The sequence below is a fragment of the Micropterus salmoides genome, unplaced genomic scaffold, assembly GCF_014851395.1.
Source record: "Micropterus salmoides isolate LMB-PRFRI ecotype aquatic unplaced genomic scaffold, ASM1485139v1 Ms_hic_scaffold_23, whole genome shotgun sequence".
Lineage (NCBI taxonomy): Eukaryota > Metazoa > Chordata > Actinopteri > Centrarchiformes > Centrarchidae > Micropterus > Micropterus salmoides.
Genome location: NW_024041484.1, coordinates 19,969,958 through 19,992,303, shown reverse-complemented (window position 1 = coordinate 19,992,303; position 22,346 = coordinate 19,969,958). Strand labels below are relative to the sequence as shown.

Below are 22,346 nucleotides of genomic sequence, written 5' to 3'. Positions count from 1 at the left end.
CAAATTACCAAGCATAATCAGTATTGTATAATATGATGGTTATTAAAGACAAAATCAGCGTTTCCACTCCCCTGACTCAAACTGTGGGTTATTGTCTCCTAATATCAGTTTATGGTACAATAAAGAGAGTTATTGGGCTGTCTTTGGATCTTAATTGAAGTACTTCTGTCATGGTAGTTGAGCTAAACGCTGCCAACATTAGAATGACCAACGCAGGTTTCTCAGACAGAGGGATTCATCGTTAGGCTGAGATGATTACAATTTATTTGTTTAATAAAGGCCAGTTGACGCTAACGCTGATATAATCATGATCACTGGACACGTGAACTTTGAATCATCAGTCTATGCAAATTCCTGTCATCAGTCGTCCAGTTGCCCTAATGTTCAACGCCTTATTTTCTACACACTGCAGAGATTCCATCTTGTTTTAGTTAAAACACATCCCAAAATATGCATGAAATGAGGCTTTGATGCCTCATGCGGGCCACATGTCCCCAACATCACAAACCAAGCTGTGTTACTTTGGAATAAACGCTGCATCACACACAGACCCCAAAACATTCATCAATTGAAAACCATTCTGTTTCACCATTTAAACAACGCCACATCTTTGATCTTGCCCCCCCCTCCCGTCAAAAAACTTTTGGTCCTTTCATCTGAGCAGAGGCTGAACGAGGAACGCTGTTTGGAAACAGGTGTTCTGGTTGTTTGATGTTAGCCTGCAGCGGTCCGGCAGGTTTGGAAACATGAAGCAATCGTGACCCCGTTCTGGAGACCCACAACACCCCCCCCCCCCCCCCCGCCGCTTTCTGATGAAGCAGCCAGGTGCCAAAAATACACGCAGCTGTGTTGAATAAAACATCTGACACACTGACTCCCTGACTGATGGTGGGACAGAAGGAGCTACCCCGGGGATGAAGGGTCTGGGACTTGCTGCATCTACACACTCAACTCATTACACAAGTTAATGAGAACGTTTCTGTGAAGTCGGCTGCTGCTCCGTGTGAGGGAGGGAGCTGTCCTGTAGGCTGTGGTGCTGAATCTGACTCTGTGGATATTTAAGTGTTTAGCTTCCGCTCTGCAACAGAGTTATTTGCACTGGGTGAGCAGGGAAGTGTCATGTTTGAATAATCAAAAATTTTCACCCCTTGTTTTATCTGAACTTTTAATTAACAGGGAAAAAGCTACAATTGCCACCGCAACAGCTGTAGTGCATGCTGGCATAGATTCTCTGAGTATCCAGAACTCTACTGAAGGGATGAACACCATTCCTCTAAAAGATATCCCCTCATTTTGTGTTTTGATGATGGTGATGGAGAGCTAACACGTCTGTCTAAGACATCGGGCAAAAATCTCCCAAAAGGTATTGAAATGGGTTGAGATCACATCATTTTCATGCTCATCAAACCATTACGTGACCACTCGTGCCCTGTAAAGAAGTATTTGCATTATTTTTCCTTAATTTGTGAACCATCTGTATGCATATACTACGTTATATGGAAGCATTAGATCATCACCTGCTCTGATTTGTGGGGTTAGCATTTTAACAAGGAAGGATATTTATAACACAATTTCACATTAACAATACATTTCCTCATCCTGACAGACGGGATCCCCAGGCCTGCGAAGGTCAGCCTCATAGCAGGTGAGAAAGTAGTGTAGTTCCTACAAGGCTGAAAAAGACAAAACAGCTATGCAGAGACAAACTGAGCATCAAGTTATTTTTATCAACAGGCGAGTCATTTTGATCCGCATGCTGGCACACCACCAAGACCCAGCTTTATTTAGCGACATATCGACTCAACATTTAAAAGACTAGTTCACTGGCTGTATCAGATTACAGGGGCTGCTGCCTCTTTAAGCCTCTGAACAACACCAAATCCTGTTTTAAATAACATTACAAGATAAACTGGGCTTGATTATTTGGTTAGAGTGAAGGATTTGAAACACACGAATCAGGAAAGGATTAGCACAATCCACTGACTCTTCAGTAATTGTGCAGCCCCCCTGATGACCCAAAGTGTGTTAAAGAATCTGGGTCACATTCAATAAATATTATGTCTGTTATGTTCAAAGAAATGTGCAATCATGACGTGATCAAGCAAACAAACGGTCAAATAAACATCATAGGAGGGTTGGTACAGTTCAATGCAGAACACAATAATTTAGCCTCTGTGTAATAAGTTATAACAGGCATTAAATTAATTATATTGTGCTCCAAGGTAGGGCTGGACAACAATAACAATAATTATTGCAATATAATACACATAAATTAGGACTTAATTTTTTATGAAGATGTTTATTTTGTTGAGCAAAAATGACTGAATAAAGCTTTTACTTAATTTTACCCATGCATATATGTTGAAAAAGATTATATCATAATTTTTTTAGGGCTGGGCGGTATATCGGTATCATGAGGTAATTTGTTAGCTACCACGTTGGTTTTGTTTTGAAAGGCTAACATGGAGCGCAGCAGCTGCTGTGAACTCAATCGCGGGAGGAAAAGTCCAGAAGACAAGTTCTGTTGTTTTTTTCGACAACATTGTAGAACATAGCCTACTACTGATGGAGAAAGTTATCGGAGCAGACATACAGGGAGAGACCGAAAGAAGCGGGACACATTGACGTGTTTGTAGCAGAGGTACGTTAGGTCTGTGAGTGTGAAGAGAACTGAAGGAGGCAGATTCAATAAGTGAGTGACACTTAAAGAATGAAGTATAATTAAAAAGGTGAAATAACAAACAAGCTAAGTTCCTACAAATAGTGAAACATGCCCCTAAAATCAACCCCCCACTACTTTAACCATATTCATTGGGCACTTCCTGCAAATTCAACAAACCAGACACTGCCCTGTGGCTGTGTGTTTTCCTCCAAATCTCTTCATATATGCATCCAGAAAAAGGATTATTCCCAGAGAGTCTGATGGGATAGACTGAAAAGGGAAGAGATAACAAAGAGGAGTGGAGGAGATAGACAGGGGTAGACAGAGGGTAAACAGAGAGCCAGTTAGTTTGTAGTGACCCCAAAGCTTGAAAAGGAGTCATGAGTCACTGGCTGTGTTTACGTTACACAGAGAGAGACAGCGAGACAACACAGAGAGACAACATCATTTACAGGCACACCTCTGAGATATGGGGTCAATCAGCAACTGGTGATTTGCCGTAAGGATGCAAGAAAAGGGGTGGAGGTTTCTGTCCAGAGAGCATATATTTTCCTGGCAGCAGAGCAAACAGCTTCTCACAATCATATCACAATCACAAACGGGTGACTGGTTTCTGGGATTTTAAGCTTCTCCCAAATAAGATTCCTGACATATCCAATTAATTTTTTCACTGCTTGACTTGTCAGGAGTGAATTGATGATCAAAGTACAGTGTCTTGATTTTGCCTTTTCAAATTATAACACAATTTGAAATCCATGTGCGCCCATGTGGAAGTGAGGCCAATTAAGAGATGTTAACAGGTCTTCAGAAATTAATGTGTCAACAGTGAAGCAGTTTCTGATGCTCAGTGGCTTGTCCGGAAGTTATTCAACAACTAAGTCGTGTGATATTTAATTAGAGTTGATAATCTACACGTCAACCTTTTCTTTCTTCAAAGCAAAACAAGAAATAAAAGCTTGGTGCTGAAGCGTTTATGAAGTCGTGTTTCATCTGTGGAATCTCTCTGAGCTATCTGTGTTTGTCTTGGGTATTTACAGATGAACAGATGAAGGTGTTGCTGCGAGAGTCTGTTACGCAACACTGCCTAGGCTCTCAGTGGCCAACAAACGTCATGTCTGATTCTCCAGAGGGATAGACAGATTTCAGGTTGCAGCAGAAACTTGTGGCTTTGATGCCTCACTGCACCAGCTCCTCTCAAATCTGCATGGCAAACAGTCCCCTGGTTGATCATAATGACGACAGCAGCCCCAACCTGCTCACCATGACAGAGGATGTTGTGTTTACGGTTTCATAAAACTAAAGTTTTCTATCGATTTAAAAACATGTGGAAGTAACAGGTCCACAGCCAACGCAGGGATATCTGTCTGTGCATGTCTGGTGCTCAGGCCCCACGGGGGCTCTTAGAGGAGTTGGCCAGCCAGAGTGGGTGGACGGGCTTCGGAGTTATTGATTGAAGCTTCTCGTAATCTGTAAGCAGGTCCAGAGGTGCTGAGGGCTGAGCGTGGCAAGGATGTTTGTGTGTGCTAGTGTAATGCTCTGACATGGAAGTTGTCCCTCCTGCTGCCACCGAATAGGTTCAGCACCTTTTCTGAAGAGCAAAGTTGGTTTGTGCTGCTGTTCCTTATATAACAGAATGATTTGATTTTAGGTTTTGGAAAATAATTCTATTCCCTGCAGAGACACACTTCTTTGATTCAACAACAACGACAACAGACAAAAATATGGAAACAACACAGTGCTTCATTGATTTTGGACTGCAGTGTGAATAGTTTTGCTGGCTGAATTGTTTAATTGTTGCTATTAGTAAAGAAATATCAAATGATTGGTTGTGCTGCCTCCTGGAGAAGCTTTGGCTTTACTTCATGGTTCTTTGTTGCCATATCAGTGCGAACACATTATCAGCTCCTTTTAAAGTGAGTCGGCTTGCCGAGCTTGTTAGAAGATCTTTGCACCTTCATAAATGCTCACATGGCTTCTAAATCCTCATTTTCCTTCAGCTCCCTTTGTCGTCGCTCCCCTGCATCCACAGTTCTTGTTGTACCCCTGTTTTTGATTTCCCTGGGTTATAGTTACCTCTTTAATGATCTCACACCCACACTGGCAATGAGTATAAATAGCCAAACGTTTTCCACTAGCATCCATCGTCTCATGGTCACTTTTTGGCCTCCAGAAAAAGATTATTTCAGCAAACTGAAATAAAAACAGACACCAATAGAGACCTTAAAAAGGGTCTGTTCACCCAAACCACAAACCACATTATATTTTGTCACTTAGAACTAGATAACGCTAGGGTTGTCTCTAACCTTAAAAATAAAAATGTACTTACATTTGACAAAAATCAAACATGAACATAACTTTCTATAAACAATTTTACTTAATAATCAACGGATTTCAATGTGAACAGTGTTCATTTAATTTTTATTTTATGTAATTTGGCAGCATTAAGTTTGACTAATATTCAGCCCGGGTGCAACTTTTAATTGGAGTACTTGTTGTTAACGGCAGCAGCCTTACAGAGTTTGTTTTGCAGTGCACAATGCATGCATAATCCACATTTGTAAGTGGCTGCCTCTTCATTAACAGTGTTTAAGAAATGAATGTGAGGAAATCCATCATTATCGCAACTCGCAATCACCAAACCCTACAGCGGGTGCAAACTCATAATCTTAGGCAATTTACATATGCAATTAGTGTAAGCTTCAAGGAAATTGTGTGATTGACAGGACTCAAATGTTTTGCCTAGTTGGTCTGATTGAACCCAGTTTGGAGATGGTCGACTTTATGGGGAGAGATTTGTTAATTGTAGCTCTCAAGCCATTTTGAGATAATACAGCAGATAAAGAATGACATTGCTGTTTGACAGCTTGACCTCCATGTCTCTTTTGCAGCAAATAGTGTATATGTCCAAGAGACAGGCGACAATCAGGAAAATTCTTCAATTGTACGCCACCAGGTGTATTTTTCAGGATGGCATTGAAAGTTTTGCCTCCATGGCTGAGAGTTAAAGTCTTGCGCTGAATCTCTCACCGTGCATTTGGGACGCGACGGGACAGCCATGTTTCATTATAAATTCAAGGCCAATGTGTTCCCAGGGAGGGAAAGCAGGATGTCAAGGTAATGAGTTAATTTAGGAGATAAGGAACAGCAAATGTAATCTCTGAAATTTCACCAGCAGCAAAATGGCTCCTCAAGCCCCAAGCCCATCCTATCAAACAGAGGGGGGAAAAGTCACTCATTATCACGATAGTCTCCGTTCTCTACAGAGCAGTAAATAAGGGTAATCATCTTCCCAAAATATGGTAAAGTTTACCCTTAGGCTTGGTTGTAAAGATCCCATTAAACCCTCTGGTGTGAATAACAGAGCAGGTTTGCTTCACATGCTTCAGCTTAAGCAGCTCAGTGCAGGAGTCAAACAGCTTAAGAGAGCACAATCATTTCAGCCACTATCGCGGAGCTCAGACGACCCAGTACACCAGCAATATATCAAATTTAAGCAGATGGCTAGTTATTAAGCCCAAGTGGGCCGGGTTGGCCCCGTGGTGGTGTGGTAATGAGTGTTTTTTTGTCTGACTGGGTGGACATGTTTTGGAAGAAAGGCCTCTGTCTGCCCCCCCAGAAGCTTGGCTCTGAGAATTAACTCTGCACAGCACGGAACTATGCCTCCCCTTTTGCATCATCCTTCATGGGAACCCCAAACATGTCAGACTGCTCAATTTTCCAAGGATGAAGGGGTTGGTAGGTGGCAGAGTAAACAAGAGAAGTGGAAATTGAGGCCAGTTGCTGTTGTATCTCTACATCTTTTGAGCTGTGGGTCTTAAGCTGGTTGTGCTATTATTCAAGCAATTGACTCTGGCTGTGCTGGTTTGCAGTTGTCTCAAGTGAAAACATTCCTGCAGTTGAGAGTGTAATGCTATGCAACGTTTTTTGAGCAGCTGCTAAAAAGGGGGTGACTACCTCAAGGAACAGCGGGGGACAAGCAGTGCGGCGTTAACGAGAGCAGCTTATGAAGATAACTAGACGGATCACGTACAACGATGTACAACAATGTGTCACCTACAGTACAGTGCTAAAGGGTGAGCAAGAGTATGGGGGGGGGGCTGGCATGACAACCTACAGCAGGCAGGAGAATTGGTTGCCATGGCAACAAACAAGGATGTTTGCATCGGAGGAGAATCTCGGCGGTCGGCAGCGGAGGGCACACATGCTGTTCCACCAACAGTAATGGAGAACCGCGGGGCCAGAGATGAGAAAAGGTGGGGTGAAGGGGAGGACTGCCTTTTCCTCGTCACTCAGCGTTCCCTCCTAATCTCTCTTCCACAGCAGGGTTGAGCCACACTGTAGGAGGGGGGTTCCTGTCTAACAGAGAAACAAGGACTCACTGGTTCAACAGCTAATGACACGTCTTGCCTTGCTGTATTAGAGAGAAGAATTAAATCATCTTCACAGTAGGGTCACTTGAAAATATTAAGGCTTTAACGCTGATTATGTGCCTGTGCATGTATTCTGTTTAATCCATCCACAGTGAATTTAATGAGCATGCAATGACCTTGATTGGTAGCGAAACAATACAGCAAATGTGACTCACTTGAGCAAGCTCTCCAGTCCAAACCACACTCAGTTGACAGGGAAATGGAGAGTGGAAGTGGCAATAAGTTTTATATCTGTGACGACTATTCATGCATTCCTGCACACAAATTATTGTTACACACAAATCCACCAAGGTCACTTGTGTCATGGACAGGACGATGCAGAGTGACACTGATTTTAATTGCTTTTTTTTTCCCCCATCTCATCATGCCACTGTATCTTGCACAAACTGCTGGGTGTTGCTTTGTGACTCATGTGTCCTCCAAGGGCGCCAAGGAGCAGCGAGTGAAATGTAGCTGAGCCAAGAGGCAACTTACTTGGACATAGTTTTTTTTGTTTGTTTGTCGTTTCCCCTTGTTTTGTGGACATATTTCTGGGGACACCGACAGAAGCTCTCGAGAATTGTGAGCTTGTACAAGCTGTAAAAACACAATCAGATTTTTGTGCCTTAAATAAGACACAGCATGATGCTTGAGTCTCATTTTGCTCAAACTAATGCATTCGCCTTTGTGGTACTGGGCCCAGATTGGTTAATTTCCCCCCCATAAAGTCAGCCGTTTTACTGTTAGAAACTCATGAATGAGAGATGGGCTGAAGAGTGGACACTGGTAATTTAGATTCTAGACTCATTTCCATGCTTACACTTACACCGTCAATACAGATTGGCCAAGTCAACAGGGAACAGCAGTGGAGCACCTCTAATCATTTCAGCCAAAAAAATATGTGAGCCAAAAAGACAGATTACACAAAGAACAGCAGTTGGTTAGGATATTACTGACATTGCCCTGGAGGTAAGGTGGCCCTTCCTTCACCATTTTCCATCCGACTTAGTCACTTGCCTTGATATCAGCATGTCTAACAGGTGCATCATGGGATGTCCCCATGTGTCTTTAGGGCTGGGTGAATGTGCATGAGCATTTCAGGAAAGTACAAGAAGAGAATGTTTTGGGTTTTTTTAACGCCTTATTACATTCATGAAACGCTGAAAATGTCGTCCAGGGCCTCTTTTTTTATGCTGCGTGCCCTTCAGTAATAATTAATCTTCTCTTTCATTAGGCAAAGAGGTTGTTTCACCCACTATGTATAGGCGAGGCTGAGGGCTCAGGAGAACAGACATGGAGCACATGGGGCAAGGCTTGTGTCCCTCTGCAGTCCCACATACCCAGATGGTATTAATCTCTAATAACTTCCCCACAAAAGCACCTTCAGGCAGCAGCAGGAGAAATGCTACGGGAAGATGATGCATTTTACTAGCGCTAAGTATGAATCAGGATATTAAAAAATTGTAGGAGGCAAAAAGCAATTTCCCCTTAAAGGGGATTTTAAAATTACAGCTCTTAGAATTGAACTAAGTTTTGCCATAAAATCATTTTCCTGTCCTTACCTATCACAATGAAACACCTCCCCTTCGCTATACATGCACACCTAAAATAACTTCTGTAAATGAAAATCTCTGACAGGCAGTCATGACATAGCCATGAAATAAATACACTTTTTACAGGCTATTGTACATTTATGACAGGCAGCTGTGGGTGTAAATAAAGAGATGCATTTTCAAAATGAATAACCTCCTGTAAAATTATTTTTTTGTAAAGATTTTCTTCAGGGAAGACAAACCTGAGTAAAGTCACGGTAACATTAATTCACCCTGACTACTCATTCACTTACTGTACCTTTCATTAAGCGGGCTGTTGTTGAATTTGAAAACCAAACACAGACTTGTTTTTTTACTAGCTTCATTAGACATTATTCAGGCTTTTTCCTTTAGTGTGCGTGACTGTTTCTTGTTTTCATTTTTCTCTTAGTTGTCTTACTATGTCAGCTGTTTATTGCTGCTGTTCGGCTGGGTGTCTTTTACTAGTATTATTATTATTTTTATTGTTTGTTTGTTTGTTTGTTTGTGTCTGTTGTTGTTGTTGTTTCTTTGCTTTCTGCAATTAGTGTTTCCCTCTGCTATTCCCTGTTGTCCCCACCTTCCATCCCCCTTCTCTTACAGGTCTTCTTCTCTGTGCTGTCTGTTTGTGCCCCTCCATCCCCATGTCTGCCCTCCTGTCCGGCCCAGTGACAAATCAATACATAATTAAATAAATAATGAAACAGACAAAGGAGTATATTAATACTCTCTTGTTTAAGTAAAATCTGTCTGGCACAATATGGTATCCAGCTCATCATACTCTATACCAGGCTGCTGGACAGGACAGGTTTAAAAAATAAATAAATAAATATAAAAGACATTGTTCAGGCTGTGGCACCGATCCTTTCTGACTCACTGCGACTTAACTGTAATTGTTTTGACCATGCTGCAGCTGATATAAATGCTGTTGCATATAGCTGGAAGAACGGACTTTTGTAGCAAACCGAACAATGCTTTGGTTCTTCTGCATAGACGAAAACATCATGTTGCACTGTCAAATAATGTGCATGATGGAGTTAGCTGAGAGTTGCTTTTTCACAATTCTGGTTGACATCTTTGGTGCCAAATGATCGTTGCTATGATATTTGTGTACTGCACACCCCGATGATCAAACAATATGAGTTTTTCCTGGAATCTTTATTAAAGTTTCTGCAGGTGGCTTGCCTTGCCATGGTTACTGCCAGTGCTCATTCTAATAACATTTTCTTATCCATCAGGAACAGAGCAAACTGATGCTTATTTATGTGGAAATTGTCTCTCATTATTATTTGAATGCATTATTCTTACAAAAATATACATGTTCCTCTGTTTAGCTCTGTCAATAGAATGTTTATGCGTGTATTTGTAAGTGCCTGTGGTCGGCTTGATCATGAGTCTTATCTCAGTAGGTCTAAGGAGATCAAGCAGTCCTGAGTTCTACACATCCTGTCAAATGCAGAGCTTTAAATTGGGACTTAGACCAAACTAATTAGCTTATCAGTGCCAGGCCTTTTAAAACAACACTCAAGCTGATGATACACGGGGGATCATACGGGGGAATCTTGCTGGTGGCAAGTCCGATTATGTTTTGAACGGATAGTGGTGGTGCGGGGAGGGTGGCGGAGCGATGGGGGAAGGGGATTACAGTAGTAATCTTTACTCATTACCATTGATGGCAACGTTGCCCAGCACCATTGCTCTAAAAGTTGCACCGTGTATCATCAGTTTAATACCAGTTAGCCTAGCAATAAGAGCTATGAGGAGGACCTTCTCCAATAATAGTGCCTTATTATTGAATCAATGACAAATTTATGGTGGCCTTTTCAGAGAGAAAAAAATAAATAAATAAATAGTATATAAATAGTATATATATATATATATATATATATATCCTCCTTTTTTTTTAAGTGATCTTTAGCACCTTGGTCAGAATCAATTTGGTGAAAACAAATCAGAAACTCATGTCTCATGTTTAGTCTTATTTAATGTACAGTAACTTTGTTTTTATTTACTGTAAGTACGGTACTTTCTTGTCTGACACTTGTTTATGCTACTTTGTACACTTATCTATCTCTGCTCTTGTCTTTGCTGTTGCAAACCGCAATTTCCCCACTGTGGGACAAATAAAGGTTTTCTTATCTTATCTTAAAATGGCTTGATGGCTTGTCTTCAGTAAGATTCATAAAACGCTTCAGTTTGAAATTAACATCATGTATATTCACACACACGCACCTCAAAATATCTCAAAATTCTTTGTTGAAGAGCTGAAAAACAAGTAGCTTCATCATAAGGCAGCACAATATTTTGGCCAGACAGGATAAAAAAATCTATTCAGGCCAAATAAATAAAAACTGTGCAATAATGTTTATTTGAAAGAATCAAAACACTATGCTTGTATATAGCTAGGTTTCATGCTTAATTATGAAAGTATTACATTTGAGGAATGATGCATATTAACTTCTTATGTCTTTCTTCCTCTTTTGTTTTATAGAGAAAGCCGCTTCTCTTTCCCTGCAGCTGAACATATGCATTTACAATTCGAATGATGGATTGATCTGTGATTGACTGTAGTGTGTGTGTGCGTCAGTTGGATTGCATACTGCATTTGCTTGATACTGTTGTGGTTTGTTTTTTTTACAGTATTTAATCCATGTATTTGTGGCACAGTGATAGTTACTGGACTGTAATTAATAGTCAATCAATAATCAACTCCAAAAGACCTCAGTATTTTATACAATCCATCAACACACTATTTATCATAGTATTTATCTAAACTACCAATGATTATGATGATACAAGGATGATGAGATGATGATGAGAAGATGAAGGATTTAGGGAGGTATTTAGACAGGTAGAACCAACCAAGCAAGAAGAGCAGGAAAACTAGTCCTGAGAGGTCCACCTCCACCTCCACCTCCACCAGTCGGACAGCGTCACTGATCTGTGCACGTCGCTTCACACAGGCGCCCACTACCTAATGGCCATACAAGGTCAAATCAGAAGAGAGATGCTATTTATATCTTCCACTTTGTATTGCTATCCAGAGCTGAAAAAAACACCCGCCTCAATCTTTTAACTGTCCTGCTGCTTCTGTTATACGGTTGGGACGATGACATCGTCCATCGGCGATGGCTGACAGACATCACAACGTTGAGCCGTTAACGTGACTGTAACCTGCAACAAAACATTCTAAATTGCTCCACCCTTATACCACCCTGTGAAAGGGAAAGCATCATCATTATTATTTAAATAAAACTGCTTTGCACCTGCCTCAGACTTCTCTTCTCCCCACACTCAGACGCACTCGAACACACACCTAACTTACACTTGTGGTATCTAACTGCAAACACACTGGCTTTCCCCGTCTCTCTCTGTCTCTCTCCCCTCTGTCTGCTTCACTTTGTACATCAGCAGTGTGTTTTACAAAGTTGCCTAAAAGACACACAACTCGTCATTTTACCGTATTTTTACAACCACAATCCATTATCACAACAGCAGGTTAGACACATGTCGGCTTGTTAATGACGCAGCCTATCAAACAACCGAAACCAGCCTCTGCACCCTGTGTTCAATGCTGCTTTACCAGGTCCGTGCTTGTAAAATATCCACCGCGACTTGTAAAGTCATAGGATACTAAGTTTTTAACCAAGTAAAGTCTGTGCAAGTGAACACATGCACATATGACGACCGCTAACCACCCTATGTCATCGCCCATCACAATGTTTCATTGCAGACATCATCCGATGGAAATTTTGCAGACATCACCCAATCCTATTCTGTTATACTTCCCGTTTTCCAACCTCCACTTCCTTTCCCATAAATTCCCTCCATCTTTTAATAAGCTGGTCAAAAGTGAGGGGTTTCAGCAAAATGCAAAGTAATCCTGGCAGATGCCCTTTTATCCTGGTGGCCTTTGGCTTTTTGAAAAGTTCACTCAAGATAAGTGAGCCCAGACAAAAGGTTAGCACTGCTCGGACATCAGGCTTGGGACTTTGGGTCTATACTCCTCATTAATAGCTCTTTAACAAGCCTGATAAAACATGACAACACTTCTGCCAACAGCTGAGTGGCCACTTGATTAGTTTGGGAGTCAACGTCTGCCCTCGACCCAGAAGATGATGTGTACAGATTTTAAAGCTAAAAAGAAGACTTCATAACATAACTAGACAGTGCTTCCCACAGAATTACATTGTTTATTTGGTGGTTGATGACAGGAGGCAGAAGAGGCACACACGCTTTCTTTAAATTATTTATTAAAAAAATACCATAAATAAAAGGTAGTCCACTGCAGATATAAATAACTGAACAATATATACTCTATATAGCTCTACTGCTTCACGTTGTCAAACAAATAAATATATAGCCTACAGTGAAGAGTAGAAATGAGGCTCATTTTCTGACATGCCCTGCTTCTACTTCTGTGCTTGCTATCAATCTCACCTGCTGCTTCGGTCCTAGCTGGCTCTCCCACAGCAGCATGCAGCATGGCTGCTGTCCTCCTCCTCCTCTCCTAAATCTCTTTCTCCATTAGCTACAGCTATCCCTTCCTGACACTCTCTTGTGCTTCATAGTGATGGGCAAATCAGTTCTTTTCAGTGTAGCCTACAGAATCATTAGAATCACTTCACTGAAAAGATTTGTTCACCGAATCGTTCACCAAATCGCTCAGTGCTTGACCAGAGCTGGACGAATTGACGGTTAATAACAGTTGTTCGTGATAGATAAGCCAGTAAGCAGAGAATTTATTTGGACAAAGATACCATTTGCAAACAAATAGCAGCGACACACTCACACATACACTCCATTCAATAAGTGTAGTCTTTGCTTATAGCTGCCCTCTTTTCAAAACAGTAACATTATGTATAACAACAAACAGAATCAACAACACAATAGGCTATAATCTATATATAATAATCTAGATAATGTCACATATCTGGATTGCAGTCCAAAACCATTGTTGTTGAATTACGTCAGATAAATGTTACCTGCAACCTGTATCAGCTGCGTATAGTAAACAAATAAATTGAAAATCAATATGCGGCAGTCAATGTTGATATTGTGGCACGCCACCACAAAAAAAGTGGGAAACTGCTTGAGCTTCATCGTGACCCAAACTCATACCACACAATTTCAAAAAGGTGATGATTACACTCTGTCAGGGTTCCTTGAAACCCAACAACATGATAAATACCCTCTAGGTGTTTCAAAAAGCCATTGCCAGCCAACAGTCCACACTGCATCCATCAGTGCAGGCACAGCCTCAGCCTGTCTGATTCAGTTAGTGCTTATGAAATGGAGCATCTGCAGAAGCTCCCAGAGAGTATGTAAACATAAGCTCTGCCTTGGGAAATGAGCTGAGGGGTCATTTAGGTTTGGGTGGGGTAAGCATGCCATGTGTGTCACCTGGTAACAGTTTGACACACGGGAGCTCCCTGGCTAATGTATTCCAAGCACTAGGCTAAACAGCAACACCTGAGTAACCCCGTGCTCCCGTCCTCTCCCCTTTTCTTTCACTCTCGTTGCATTGGCTGACTCTGCCTCCTGAGATATTAGGTAATCCGGGCGCAGGCGAGAGATGATAGGCCACCCGTCTTTTAACGATGCCTTATTTGTCAGCGAAGCTGCACTGCAATCACCACGGATATGCTTGACATGTTTGCAGAGAGCCAGGAGACATCCATTCCATGTGCACTGTGCAGTAGCCATTTGGCGCTCTATCAGTGAGCCTGTGGGAAGTGATAAGCCTCCTTTACAGCAAGGGGGTTCCCACCAATCACAGCAATAACAGAGATATTGGCTAACTCAAGTGGTTTTTCAAATCGTGTCTGCTCACTGTATACACTAGTAAGCTTAAAAGATTTGGACAATGAGCAGGAATTCATTATCACTTCTGAGTTTGTATAATAGATTATCAGCACGAGATACAATCTGGGAGAGAAGCATGTAGGAGAAAAGTCACAGACAGAGGGGGGATGTCTTGTTCCCTATTCAAATGGCATTACAGCTCATTTCCGAATCAATAGCTTGCTTCTTTCCCCCCAGCCCAAGATAAACCCATCACAACTGAAGGATGGAGGAGAGTTGAGGAAAAAAAGACCAGAGCTACAGCCAGCCCATTTTATCTAATGGAGAGAGGTGAACAAACGGAGGGATTAGCTTCCATGGGATGAAAGCAGCTGCTCGTCTTCTGTCTCTATTCCCCCTCCCCTCCTCTTCTCTCCATCCGCCCACACATCGACGCTGTGGTCTCCCCTCGCATGCTCTATATGTTGTAGCTGATCGGCTATCGCCAGCTGCGCTCCACCCTGTGCCTACAGCAGTTTCCCAGCCAGCACAAAAAGCCTTTAAGTACACATGGCGATGAAAGGCGCGGCAAAAACAGGCGCCAAAATTGGTGTCACAGAGTGAGGTTGGGAGTTGTAGAAAAGAGTCTCTTGTGGCACTCTGAAAGCACCCACCCTTCCTGATTATGTCACCTAGACACAAATACATCAACACACATCCACCCTGAAACAAAAACACACTCACAAACCAACAAGAGACAGCCCCATTTATCTGAAACTTCTGGGGTTGCCCAAAAAGGAAAAGTGCGCTCTTACCTGGCAACAACAGCACACCTTCAGCTCCAATTCTGCTCGCCCTTACAAGAAGGCACGCTCATCTGGAGTAGGAGAAGGGAGTCTTGGAGAGAGAGAGTGTGTGTGTTGTGTGTGTGAGAGTGCTGGGGGGGAGAGAGAGAGAGAGAGAGAGAGAGAGAGAGAGAGAGAGAGAGAGAGAGAGAGAGAGAGAGAGAGAGGTGGAGCCTGGTTTGGAGGAGAGAAGGAGGGCTGGATGATGAGTCTGTCTGACGTCTATATAGCCAGTCTTGTGGGAGCAGTACGGATGGCGCTAGATCATCTTCTGTTCAAACACACACGGCAGATGCACCTCATGACAGGCTGAGAGAAAGAAACCTTTGAGCAGCAAACAGAAGGAGGAGGTGGAGGAGGTGTGAGAGAGACAGGAGAGACTCTGGGCTGTTTAAGCCAGCATCGTCACACGGCAGTTCCAAGGAATCCCTCCAGTAAGAGGGGCACTGCATCACTGAGTCCTTGGCTGTGATTGGCTGGGTAGCAGGGAGACGCCAAGGATGGTGGGCAATGCTGTGTAACCTAAGATGACCCCTTCTACACATATTAACATGCCCTGTCTCTTGTTTCTGGTTTCTTTGTGATTGATGCCACTCTGGGCATCAATCACCTTCAAGGACACTTAAAGAAAAAATCCTTGGGACCCCTGGGAGCATGCATGTGTGTGTTTGATTGTGTATGTGTTTGTCAGTTCATAGTAAGCTATGACCTGCCCTTGACATGAACAAAAACACAAGCATGCACACCATAGATGCGCACACACACACACAACATCCTACAAGAACTTGTCCATGAAGGGAAGATGATTTCCCCAGAGGAAGGCTGAGCCTGTCAATGTAAAAGACACACAAACACCTGCAAGGACAAGCTTTCATTAGAGTGATTAAATATGTTGTCATGCTGACCGAGACATTTTTAAAAAGTATTAAGTGACAATAACTTTATATTTTTCCCCTCAATTATTTTTAAATTCTCTTCAATTAAATCCATTTTGTAATTCAGCACTACTGTGGTTGTATGCTTCACCTGTACATATGGGTTGATTTATGTAATTATTAAGTGAAGTACAATTTAAATTGTGTGATTGATGAGCTACAACTTTATCCCTCAATCTTATATAAAGGCTTCAAAATCAGAGGAGAAAATGAACTGGCTGAGATGTGCCAGCAAAGTGATCATGTGACCCCCTATTCATGAATATGGAAAGTGGCTGGTGGTGCCATTTTTAGCTGCCTCAGGTAGCTAGCCAGGGTTTCTATTGGCTGCTAAAGAGAACTGAATAAAAGCAGTGCCCGGCTGCACTCAAAGGTCAGACAGAAACCGACAGGCTGCAGAATAGAGCTCTCTGTCTTCTGTTTTCCCATAAAAACAGTCCACATAACGTGTGAGGGGAGCTGTTGCTCAGGAAGGCTTCTTAAGGATATAATATATTGTAATCATTGCAGTCAGATGATTAACAAACACCTCAGAATGTACTTCAATTAAGTTGTCATTAGGCATTCTGGGAATTAAGAGACCTCTGAGTGGTAGTTTTTTATTTTCTGTTTATCCATTCATCGTCAACCGCTTATCCTGGGTACACAGGTGCTGGGGGCGCTTGAGCCAATCCCAGCTGACAACGGGCAAAAGGCGGGGTACACCCTGGACAGATTGCCAGTCCACTCTTCTGTTTAGCATAGTCCAGTTTATTGCAAATTATGTTTATGTGTGGAGTTTGCATGTTCTCCCTTTTTCACTTGGTTCAATTTGGGCATACAAAATGGTTAGGGGTAAAACAGTGAAGGATACGCAAGCAGAAAAACACACAGAGACAGTGTAAGAGGGGTCTGTTTAAGCTTACATGTTGTATAGATAACTTGCAATTGTGCACTGTGAGAAAGATACTGACACACAAGGTCATCACTTTGTTTAGAAAAGCGGTGGGGACATAGTAGTTTAGTCGTGTGACAATACACTTTATTGTAAATATTGGTGTCATGAGAGCGAGATTAGATTTTTTGAGCGAGTCATTTTTTTCTGCACTAATTTCTTCCGTTGTTGGTCCTTTACCTAACTAATGTTGTTAGTTAGGTAAAGGGTAGCAGGTGACACTTTTACACAATTTAGCTACAGTTGAATAAATAAATAAGTGCAAATTAACCTTCCTCAAAGTATTATCATTATTATTTAACGTTTGTTGTTGCAAGCTATTCACAACATTTTTAACAGATGCTTTCAAAAAGTGGTGGGGACATGTCCCCAGCGTCCCCAGTGTAAACAACACAGCCAACATGTTTTTATCGTGAAGACTTTAGCCTACCTTATATGTAGCTACTGTGCAGCCACTGGTCTCCATAAATGAATAATTAGCTTAGCTATCATTATTGGTCAATAACAGTGGGCTAAGTTATAAAATTGGCGTTAGTGTATCTGACAGGACAGTTAAAATTGTAAGCTAGCTTACTTAATATGTCATATCAGGCTTGTTTTCCAACGGACAGTTCGTTCAGCAGTAATGTCCAGTTGTCAGACAGACCGCAGTGTATAGTGACTTAAAAGGAGACCCGCCCTCTGCTTCTAATTGGCTGTCAGGTTAGGCATTAGGAGTGACGATTGGTTAGGCAAATGCAGCTGTAAAGTTGCAAAGTATGCACCTGGAATTCAAAATTATGTTTAAACATTTTCTCTGTACATGACGCACTGCTGATGCTCCAAATGTTTGGTGTCAAAACATCATTTTGCTGCATCTGTCTTAAATTTGTGTTGAACATGACTAAATATTATGAGCCTAAAGCATTAGACTCATAATATTTAGTCATTTTTAAAAGTAGAATTTTCGCTTCTTCAAATAATAATAAATCCACAATCCTGGCCTGAATGACTTTGGGAATAGATGGCAACATTTCTTTTTTTACATCTCTTGACATTCAAGTCTAGGTTGAAAAAGGAGACTGTAACACTGATGATGACTTTAAAAAGATGTATGATCTACTCCTTTGTTGTGATGCCATTGTTTTATGCAATCACTGGTTAAGCCTCCTCCAAGAAAAAAAAAACAACAACAAGAAAAGACAGTCTGACTCTTTCCACTGGTGAGTCACATACTGCAGCACCCTGTGGTGATCTCTATTTATCTGGCACTTAAAGGTCACCTTCCTCTCTATCATAGCTTTGTTTTTATTACAAGAATCCAATAATCGATGGTCCATTTAGAGTAACAAAACATTTTCACTCACAACAAAGTGAGAATATTTTGGATCTGACCAAAAAAGGACTTGACTGATAATTAAGAAAAATACGGTGTGAGCTGCTATGTTGGGCTGTTGTTTTGCCCTCCAGGTCACCGCGCATGTCACGTGACTGAAAACTATGAATTGAGTGACAATGTCTTATTATGATTTGAAATGTTTTGTGCCATCTTAAAATCATATTTATTTTGGACAATTTTCTTTCCAAAATTAAAAAATACAGTTGTGTAAACAATATATTCTTGTCAGGTTGGAAAAACTTCTGAAACAACATTTAAACCATTATGGGAAATTAAAACTTTTCTCAAATTTCCACTGCCTTGTTGTCAGTGGGTTGTAAACTCACTTAGAGATGAACCACACACCTGTTTTCTGTGTTGCTTGCAACTGCCACTCGTCTGCTATTAATGTGAAGGAACCGGGCCGGGATGTAGCTCCATGCTCGCTCCCGAGCATCTCTCCGACTACAGTGACAACACCGCAGATAACGAGATGCAGTCCACTAACACCACAAAACAAATGGCTCACCACAATACCACCAGTTTTATGTCAAAGCGTTGATTTAGCCTGCTAGAAATGATGTAATGCTGCAAAGAAAATGTGAAGAGGTTTGTTTATACTAGCCTGGATGCAATGCAGGAGCAGCCACCTATCTTAGTATGTATCTATCGCTGTTTGCTTCATTATGTTCAATTTAGATTTATTGTCATTTTACCGATACTCAGGTACATAGGTTCTCCACCATCTCAGTCGCTGTAACTTATGTGACCCACATAATATATAATACTGCAACATAACGGCACAGGACAACAGTCACAACATGCGGCACGGCGCTGAATGAGCTGGAAACGCTAAAGTAAGAAGCGCTGCTAGTGGCAGCTGAAAACTACATATTGCCCGTTTAAGGCAGAGTGAGACAGTTTTGATTTTTTTCAAAAAAGTCATATCTTCTGCTTCACCTCATGAGTAGGGAGCCATATTGACTGAGCAATTTATACTTTTGTGTAAGACCTGATATTGGCTTAGTATATCAGTCTAGGACAGGACAACAGTCACAACATGCGGCACGGCGCTGAATGAGCTGGAAACGCTAAAGTAACAAGCGCTGCTAGTGGCAGCTGAAAACTACATATTGCCCGTTTAAGGCAGAGTGAGACAGTTTTGATTTTTTTCAAAAAAGTCATATCTTCTGCTTCACCTCAGCCATATTGAATGAGCAATTTATACTTTTGTGTAAGACCCGATATTGGCTTAGTATATCAGTCTGGCCTAAATTAAAAACCCTGCCAAAGTAAAACCGCTTGTCCTTGCATGTCCCCAACCAAGAATCTGGCCAAGGGTTGTACAGTGATTACTGGCCCTAATGGTGTTTTGTCTTGATATAAAAAAGCTCATTGGTTCTGGAGGGGCTCCACTGGCACACTGACAGTGTCAACAGCAGGAACACCAGCTGCATCCTCCCTGGTCCTGCACAGAAATAGCATGGCCCCAGTCGGGGCCCTGGCCCTGTCCCAGTCAGCAGTCCCCACTAGGCAGGCAGCAGGCCCAGCTCCACAAGCCTGGCTCAGAGTCCTCTCATCCTGGAGGACAGAGGTGTCTCAGAGGCCCGGAAATGACAGGGCAGCAGATATTGCTGACCCCACGCTGTACAAGTAGTGTTCTCTGCCACAGAGTCTCTCATCTAATGGGCTCTGAACAAAATCAAAGTGACAGTTTTAATCATGTGGTGGGGGAAATAATTAGAGGGGCAATAAGGACTGAGTGAGTCCCTTCCCCCAACTTCCAACATACAGCACATAACTAATTACTTATTGGCTCAGTGAGTCATTAAAGGGTGCAAGGATGGTTTTGAATGTGGTCATCAGCAGCCAATTACTTCATAGATATCTGCGATCTCGCATCAGCTACAGCATAGGTGCCAATCAATACAATCCATCAGGCTAATATTATCACTTCAACATCAATAATTACTAGGGACCTTAAAAAAAATTTTGAACTAAACACTAAAAAACATCAGAGAATTCCTGATTATTTAGGCTAACAAACCAATCAGACTGCTCTTTTCAAGGTGTTGAAGCAGAAAAAACCCTGTTGTCAGTGTCTTCCAGTCGATGTTCTTCCCCCATTAGAAAATGTCACAAGGCCATTGATTGTTTTCATGCTTCTGACACGGCCGGTTGCTTATAAGCAGTATTCTTCAGAGGCATTAGTCATCCACACCTGGCTGTGTGGATCAAAACCCTGCTTTCGTCAAATCAGCCTACTGCCAGTGTGATTCATAGTGAGAGAGGCTTGCCCTGCCCTGACTGTCTGCACGAATGGCACCCCGGGAAGCCTGGTGTTTCTCTCTCTTGTTTACAGATCAACAGCATCTCTGGGAGAAGCAGGGCAACAGCCTGTGACAGACTGATGGATGATGTGACACTTGTGCGCCACTGTGTCATGCCTGCATCCACATCCTCCATTTTCCCCTCATCCACTCACTCGCCGCCTGAGGTGAGGATGGAGGATTTAGTTAGTTTTGTCTGTGGCACCTGTTTGACTAATGCAACAACAAAATGCACACCCCTCATATCACAAAGATTTGTTTAACAGAGCTATACTGAAAGGTATGAAGTATGTCTGGGCACAAGGATGGTACCCTCTACTGTCTGCCATGATAACAACTCATATTGACCGTAGAGAGGGTGTGATACATCACTGAGGATTGACCACCCTTTCTTCACCTCACTTGGGACTCACAAAACAGTGCTGACCCACAATCTTACTAAACATATTAACAATCTCATTAAGTTTGTTCTTGTTAACTACAGACAGTGCGAGTGAACACACGCACATAAGACAACCGCTATCCCCCCCCGCCGCCGCATATCTGATGTAGACATTATCCAATGGAAATTTTGTAGGCATCGCCCAAACCTTGTGCCTAACCCACAACTTAGCAAACATTAGTTACATTACTTGCTGTGTCGTTCTGTATATTATGGTATTTGTCATGGTATTGAATTTCTCCAGAATCACCTGTTCCGCCTTAATCCTCTGGTGTAAAGTGCATGTGGTTATGCATTAGGGCTGCATGATGGTGATAGTAAAAAATAGTAATGTAACAACATCTGCAGCACCTCATTATAATGCTGTTTTGTCGCACATTTTACCTTCATCTTAAAATTGCAACTTTTGCCATTTCGATACTGCACCATATTACAATTAATTGTGAAGCCGTGTTTTGCATGCAGATCAAGCTTACGGCAGCAGTTTTCTTCAAAAACCATGCATCTGTATGTAGAGACAAGCCTGATGGGTAAGTGGCGGGTGGCTGTCAGCTCGCCTGATTGTTAACGGCGAGATGACAAGGCTAGACCCATCGCAAATGATGATGCTCAGGCGCAGGGAGAGCAGATGAGATGGGTGACAAGTAGAGGTGGTAGGACACAGGGGCGCCAAATGAATCTGCATAAAAATGAGCAAGCTACCCCACCAAAAATTTACACATCTCAAGATGTCATTGCAAAGAAAAGAGAAAACTACCATCACAAATGGACACCGCCTGTCCATGTCTGTCGAGAGATCGCAGACTGTAGTCATACTCTGGAGAAAATGTCATGCATAACTAACGGTCATCGACTTGTCAATGCTGCTGCATAATAAGTCACATTAATAGTCTGCATGATGACTCACAGGGCTCCTCATCTAAAAATGAGAATTAAGAAAAATATTTTAACAAACCTGAAAAATATTGCACCGTCATGTTACAGTCAATATTTAATTAGAATTTGGATATTGTGATTGAGTGGTGTGGCTAAAACTGGACATAATCAATGGACTTTTTGATAAGAAAGTCTGGGTAA

At 42.0% G+C, this 22,346-nt stretch overlaps 1 protein-coding gene across 5 annotated transcripts in view; it reads right to left on the bottom strand.

Moving 5' to 3' along the window:
- Positions 1 to 22,346, bottom strand: part of syt1a (synaptotagmin Ia) — a 193,138-nt gene that overhangs the window by 159,730 nt on the left and 11,062 nt on the right. For 2 of the 5 annotated variants that reach the window (XM_038738996.1, XM_038739000.1), the window contains exon 1: positions 15,242 to 15,369. The exons of 1 other annotated variant lie outside the window; for it this stretch is intronic. The gene's annotated coding sequence lies outside the window, so the exon portion shown is untranslated. Of the gene's footprint in view, positions 1 to 15,241; positions 15,372 to 22,346 lie in introns of those variants that run through there. 2 more of the 5 variants (XM_038739004.1, XM_038739003.1) reach the window with 2 other exon arrangements.